Source organism: Talpa occidentalis, unplaced genomic scaffold (assembly GCF_014898055.3).
Source record: "Talpa occidentalis isolate TD23 unplaced genomic scaffold, MPIMG_talOcc4v2.1 talOcc4.4, whole genome shotgun sequence".
Taxonomy (NCBI): domain Eukaryota; kingdom Metazoa; phylum Chordata; class Mammalia; order Eulipotyphla; family Talpidae; genus Talpa; species Talpa occidentalis.
The window spans coordinates 26,877,246-26,884,437 of record NW_023604295.1 but is presented as its reverse complement, the minus strand read 5'-3'; the positions used below and the strand labels follow the sequence as shown (position 1 = coordinate 26,884,437).

Here is a 7,192-nt window from a genome sequence, read left to right as displayed (position 1 = left end):
ACCTTCAAAGTGAAAACAGAACTAACGTGTGGAAGAAGCTACAAGGACATCTTTGGTAACCTTGATAAGAGATGTTCCTATGGAATTATGGGGATAGAAGCCTGAGTAGAATGAATGAGTTCAAGAAAGGAAGTGTGCAGGCAGTCTCTAGCAGACTGTACAGGGGGAGATTGCAGTCAATGACACACTAGCAGAAGGTGAGTTTTCTTCTTTTTTAATAAGCAATGAAATTTTTATATGCTGATGGGAATTATTCAGAGAGCAAAATTTTATTCTGTGAAAGATTTATTAGAAAAATAATTATAAACTAATAAAATAATAAAATCAAACAACTATTATAAATTACTACTAATATTATTTTAGGAACAGAGGTGATCAGGCAAAATAGGAAAATCTTGAATGTAACTATTTATTTATCTTTGATGAATGTCTACCAGTTCATCCATAGTGAATACAGGGCAAGGAAAATAATGAGGGCATTTTCCTGAACTTGTAATTACTTTTCATAAATTTGAGTTGCATGATTATTTGTATTTTAATGTGTCTGAAATCAGAATGTTGTAGTAACTGAGGATGTGCCATATTTTAACCAGCAGGATATTTTTTTTCTTAGTGTACTTAAAACACTAAGTTTTGTATGTTTGTAATGAATAACTTCTTGGAGTCTATGAATATGGTCTTTTTTTTAAAGATTTATTTATTTATGCTTACAAGAGCTGGGGTACAGGCCAGAGGTGTGGGTGGTGAGAGGATTCACCAGAGACAGAGTGGGGAACAGAACAGGCAGACTGATGAAATACATTGCTGAGGGGAGCAGCAGGTGCGGCAGGAGAGGTCTGCTGCGCCATGTGGGTTGCTCCCTGGCTGCCGGGATTGAACTCGTGCTGCAGAGGCTATGGATTGCTTCATAGGTTGTGTCTTAACCCTTGCGCCACCAGGGAGGCCCCAATATGGAATTTTTCTTAATGACAAAGGACCCCATTTCATTTTTTGATGTCAGATCATTTCTTCTCTTCCTTCCCCCTTCCTTCATTTTCCTATGTCTCTGCTCCTTCCAGCTCAGGTTCTACCTCCTATCACTCATGTATCCAAAATCTCTTCACACCTTAAATGGCCTCTCCTCTTCCTGTGTGGAGTGCAGTCCATCTCCCAATACTCCACACAAAGTCTCTGTCTTCTTGACAGGAGTCCTCCCCCTCCCCACCCTGGGTCAGTTCCTCCATCCTTCTCCCTTCCTGGGATCATTCCATCAATTGCCAATCCAGCCCCTTTGACTTGGACCACTCCTGCAGATCCCTCCCCATCACGGTGTGATCTTCCTAAAATCAAAATCAGATACTGTCACTTCCATGATTGAAGCCCTTCACAACCTCTGTAGAGATTTGGGCATAAAGTTCAGACTTCTTAACTCAGCACCAGGCAACATAGCAAACGCTTGCCTATCTTTTCATCTTCATCTTCCACCAGCTATCATATGCCCATTCCTGCTCTCCAAGCCTGTGGAATTTCTTACATTTCACTATGGTCATCTTATTTTTATTCTTCTGTTACTTTGTTTTTTTTTTTTTTTTTTTTTTGTTTTTTTTTTTAATCTTAAATTTTATTTTTATATTCCCCCATACAATTGCAAACGCCCCATTCTGACCCCAATCCTTCCACTCCCGCCCCCACCCCCAAAAAGTGTCTCTGGTTCATAGTTTTTTGTTGATTTTGATTTTCACTTTCTTATATTCATTTTCCTGGTCCCTTATTTAAGTTTTCTAGATTCCTGCTATGAGTGAGACCATCCGGTATTTTTCTTTTTCTTTTTGGCTTATTTCGCTGAGCATGATCCCTTCCAGCGCCATCCATGTTGCTGCAAATTGCATGTGTTTATCTTTTTTGAATGCTGAGTAATATTCCATGGTATATATGTACCACATCTTCTTGATCCAGTCATCTACTTTTGGGCATTTGGCTTGTTTCCAAAGCTTAGCTATTGTAAACAGTGCTGCTATAAACATAGGGGTGCAGGTGTTCTTTGGAATTGATGTTTCTGTGTCCTTTGGGTAAATACCTAGGAGTGGAATTGCTGGATCATATGGAAGCTCTATGTTTAGTAGGTCCAGAAATCTCCACACAGCTCTCCATAGTGGTTGGACCAGTTTGCACTCCCACCAGCAGTGCAGGAGAGTTCCTTTTTCTCCACATCCTCGCCAACATTTGTTGTTGCTAGTTTTTTTAATATGTGCCATTCTCACTGGTGTGAGATGGTATCTCATGGTAGTTTTGATTTGCATTTCCCTGATTGCAAGTGATGTTGAACATTTTTTCATATGTCTGTTGGCCATTTGCATTTCCTCTTCAGAGAAGTTTCTTTTTAGCTCTTCTGCCCATTTTTTGACTGGATTATTTTCTTTGTTGCTAAGTCTCATCAGCTCTTTGCAGATTTTTGTGATCAGTCCTTTATCATTAGTGTTGGGTGCAAAAATGTTCTCCCAGTTGGTGGGTTTCTCTTTGTTTTTGTTATTGTCTCTTTTGCTGTGCAGAAGCTCTTTAATTTGATGTAGTCCCAGCTGTTTATCTTTGTCTTCACTATCACTGCTTTGGGTGATGTGTCTGTAAAGATGTCTTTGATGTGCAAATCCCATAGTGTTTCGCCTATATTTCCTTCTATGTATTTTATGGTTTCAGGTCTTATGTCTAGTTCTTTAATCCATTTTGAGTTGATTTTTGTGTATGGTGTGAGGTAGTGGTCAAGCTTCATTCTTTTGCATGTAGCGACCCAGTTTTCCCAGCACCATTTATTGAACAAACTGTCTTTGCTCCAATGCATAGTCTTTGATACTTTGTCAAAGATTAGTTGACCATAAATCTGTGGGTTTATTTCTGGATTTTCTATTCGATTCCATTGGTCTGTATGTCTGTTCTTGTTCCAATACCATGCAGTTTTGATGATTATGGCTTTGTAGTATAGTTTGAAGTCTGGGAGTTTGATGCCTCCATTTCCTTCTTTTTTTTCAGTAGAGCTTTGGCTATTCGGGTTTTTGGTGATTCCATATGAATTTCATCAATAATTGTTCTATTTCTTTGAAGAATGCCATTGAGATTTTGATTGGAATAGCATTGAATCTGTATATCGCTTTTGGTAGGATGGCCATTTTAATAATGTTTATTCTTCCAATCCATGAGCAGGGGATGTCTTTCCATTTCTTTGTGTCTTCTTCTATTTCTTTTAACAGTGTTTTATAGTTTCTTTGTATAGGTCCTTACCTCTTTTGTTAGATTTATTCCCAAATATTTGATTTTTTTTGTTTCAATAACAAAAGGGATGGTTTTTTGATTTCTTCTTCTTCAGATTTATTGTTTGTGTATAGGAAGGCTACTGACTTTTGCGTGTTGATTTTGTATCCTGCCACTTTACTGAACTGACTGATGAGTTGAATTAGTTTTTCTGTGGAGATTTTGGGGTTCTCTATGTATATTATCATATCATCTGCAAATAGTGATAGTTTGACTTCTTCTTTCCTATTTGGATTCCTTGGATGTCTTTCTCTTGTCTTATTGCTCTGGCTAGGACTTCCAGTATTATATCGAAAAGCAGTGGTGAGAGTGGACATCCTTGTCTTGTTCCAGATCTTAATGGAATTGCTTTCAGCTTTTCACCATTGAGAATGATACTGGCTGTTGGCTTGTCATAGATGCCTTTATGATGTTGAGGTATGTTCCTTGTATCCCAAGAATTTCAAGGGCTTTTATCATGAATGGGTGTTGCACTTTGTCGAAAGCTTTCTCAGCATCTATTGATATTATCATATGGTTTTTATATTACTTTTTGTTGATGTGTTGGATAACGTTGATTGATTTTCGGATGTTAAACCATCCTTGTGCCCCTGGAATGAATCCTACTTGGTCGTGGTGTATTATCTTATGGATACATTGTTGGATTCTGATAGCTAAAATTTTATTGAGGATTTTTGCATCAGTGTTCATTAGGGAGATTGGCCTATAGTTTTCCTTTTTGTGTTGTCCTTATTCGGTTTTGGTATTAGTGTAATATTGGCTTCATAGAACGTGTTTGGTATTGTCCCTTCCTTCTCAATTTTTTGGAAGAGTTTGTGAAGGATAGTCACTAATTCGTCTCTGAATGTTTGGTAGAATTCATTTGTAAATCCATCAGGTCCTGGGCTTTTGTTTTTGGGGAGGTTTTTGATTACCATTTCAATTTCACTGCTTTAATTGGTCTGTTTAGGTGTTCTATTTCTTCTTTATCTAGCTTTGGTGATTGTAGAGTTGTAGGAATTTGTCTATCTCCTCTAGATTGTTGAACTTGTTTCCATATAACTGTTCATAGTAGTTACTGATTATTCTTTTGATTTCTGCTGTGTCCGTTGTGATTTCTCCTCTTTCATTTATGATCCTGTGTATTTGTGCTTTCTCCCTTTTTTCCTTTGTGCCTGTGTACATCTTCTCTCCAATTCCTGGGCTTCTGCCTTTCCAGGATAGCCTTTTTACCCCTTCTGCCCAAATAGGTGCCTTGCCCACTTTCCTTGACATACAAGCATGTAATCATGTTATTACTAATCTGACTCCCCAGTTGGGGCATAAATTCCCTGACGGTAGGAAGCATCTCTGTGCCTCTAGCACAATTCATAGCAGCTGTTATATAAGCAGTGCTCAGAAAATATTTGTTAAGTGATTGTATAAATGACTGAATAAATAATTAAGTGAAAGGGTCATCCAGTGAGTTGCACTTTCTCTCCCACTCTTCCTTCCACATCATACTGAGTCCACTTCCCCTAATAACACCTTGCTGAGGGCCTGTGCTGCTGTGTCAGTTGCTCTGCCACCTCACCTGGATTATGTTCTTCAAGAGTCCATGAGTCTTCTCTCTTACATTAGTGTCACATCTTTCAGGCAAGGGCTAGGCGCCTCAATCCTCTGCATGCCACTTGTGAGAAGTCCCTTTTCAACCCTGTGCCATGGGAATAGGCACTCAGTACATATTTACTAACTTGAAGTTTTATATATGAATGGTATTACAGTGGCAATGAAAGCAGGATGACTAAGAGAAGCGGGGAAAGAAGAGAAAGAAAGGGAAAGGAAGTGATAAGAAAGGAAAAGGGAGGCAGAGGAGGAGAGACAAGAATATGGGAAGTTAGTAGAGGTGGGAACAAGAGGAAGAGGCTGAGGAAAAGACTTAGTATCAGTAGTCCTCTCCTGGAATTCTGGCATCACAAATGTTGTGAGGATGCCTGGAAACCATCTCACAAGTCATCTATAGAAAAGAACAGAGAGATTTTCAGAAGTATTTAAAAATAACATATTTGGAGCTGCTACTCCTTCTTGTGTTGTGTTTATATACTTTGGCCATTTTACCTCCCCACTGGAAGTTCGTGATCGTGCTCCCCATCACACAGATGAAGAAATGAAGGCTCCAAGAGATCAGATGTCTTGCTCAGCTTCTCCCAGGTTTTAGTTCCTAGTCACCTGGGCCCTCAGGTTACTTGATATAACCGGGGTAGCTGAAGCAGCACAACACAGTCTAGCCATGGTAGAATGAGGGTGAGTCCTGCTCCCTGCTCATCTGTAGTGGCAGCAAGAGAGGGCAGGACATGATCAGGTCTCCGTTTCACTAGCCCCTTACCTTTCACACTCCTGTCACCCTATATGGCCTTGTGACCCATGGTGGACGCTGACTGATGGTCGCCAGTGCCTGCTGTAGTGGGAAGCTTTGGAAGTCCTCATTAAGAATTAGTCCAGAGTCCTAAGCAGTGGTTCATGACTAAGGTGCTTTCTGTGCTATTAGCAGAGCCTTGGAGGAACTGGTGGGAATCTATGCTTCTATCTCCTGGGGTTTTTGTCTACAAGCCTGTGAATACAGAGTAGCGTCTCCAGGACAAATGGCATTGCTGATTTCCACCAGCTGGCTGCATCCAAATATTGGTTTTCCTTTATAGCCAAGGAACACTCTGTTCTTTGTCTTGTGAGAAGGAAAAGTAGAGTTCCTCTTAGAGGTGCATCGAAGATGCAATTCAAGACTCAATGGGAAAACAAATAAATGGGGAGGTGAGGAGAGAAGTTTTGAGAGTGATAAGACCTTGGACTAGTTAATTCAGTCTCTGAGCTTTGCTAGGTCTTCTAAACTGCAAAATGGGAATGAAAACACCTCTTCCTCCAAGGCATTTCTCTGCATTTAATGGAAATATGAAAGCACCTGACCTAAAAAACAAGAGGCATCATACTAAGTAATCATCATAACTTGAATTCACTAATTCTCATGTGCCAGTATAGAGCTCACTTCTCTCTATCAACATCTCAGGTAAACTTTAACATGATGTGTTTTACAGATTTGAAAATATTAGAGTCACAGAGTTAAGTTATCTCTCTTAGAGGTGACAGAGCAGGAATTTGAACACAGTGCCAGTGCTTATCAACTAAACACCATATTGTTTCTCCACAATATAAATCACAATCATGGATCTTGTTAGAGCAAGTAGTAATATAGCCTTTTCTATATAGGTTCTCCGATTTACTTTACAAAGTTTGTGATTTTCATAAATTGACTAACCAGTGTGTGTTTGTGTGTAGCTGTGCCATTTCCACACTTCTCAAAAGGATATCAAAATTCATACTCTCTAAATGATCCATATTTGGAAAAGATCAAATACCTCTGGAGCAGATGATGACTAAGCCCCACAGCCTTCCCAGAGTATATGACTATAAAAAGAGCTTCTCTCACCTGGGGCAATCAGGAATCATTTGGTGACTCAAGATTCACAGAAAGAGGTGGCAATTCTCCTGGGCTATAAGCTGATTTTGAGAGAAGGGATATTTGCATCCTTTCCTCTTGCTATGTGGTCACACAGTGTTCTTTCTTCCAAATAAACTTGTGTCGAGTAGCAGCATGGATATCCACACTGATAAATGGTCAAGGTCGCGATTTGGTCCATCTGCAGCTGTGTCCCATCCGATGCCTTATCAATCTCACTGATTACAGAAACCAGACATCAAGAAGGCTAAACCTAAATATGTCACTGAGAACCAATGTCACTAACTCCATATAAACACCAGCCCTGTTTATTTTCAAGTCAGTCCTTATGCTTTCCCTTATCATTCATCTCAGAATCATCATCTCCTTTGGAGCTGCAGACAGCACTTTAAATATCTTTATATTAGACACCTTCTCCATTCTCTTAATGCACAATTATAC

The 7,192-nt window shown here is 39.5% G+C and overlaps 1 protein-coding gene across 1 annotated transcript in view; it reads left to right on the top strand.

Moving 5' to 3' along the window:
* ZMAT3 (zinc finger matrin-type 3) overlaps positions 1-7,192 on the top strand; it is a 304,442-nt gene that overhangs the window by 110,460 nt on the left and 186,790 nt on the right. The gene's annotated exons all lie outside the window — the stretch shown is intronic.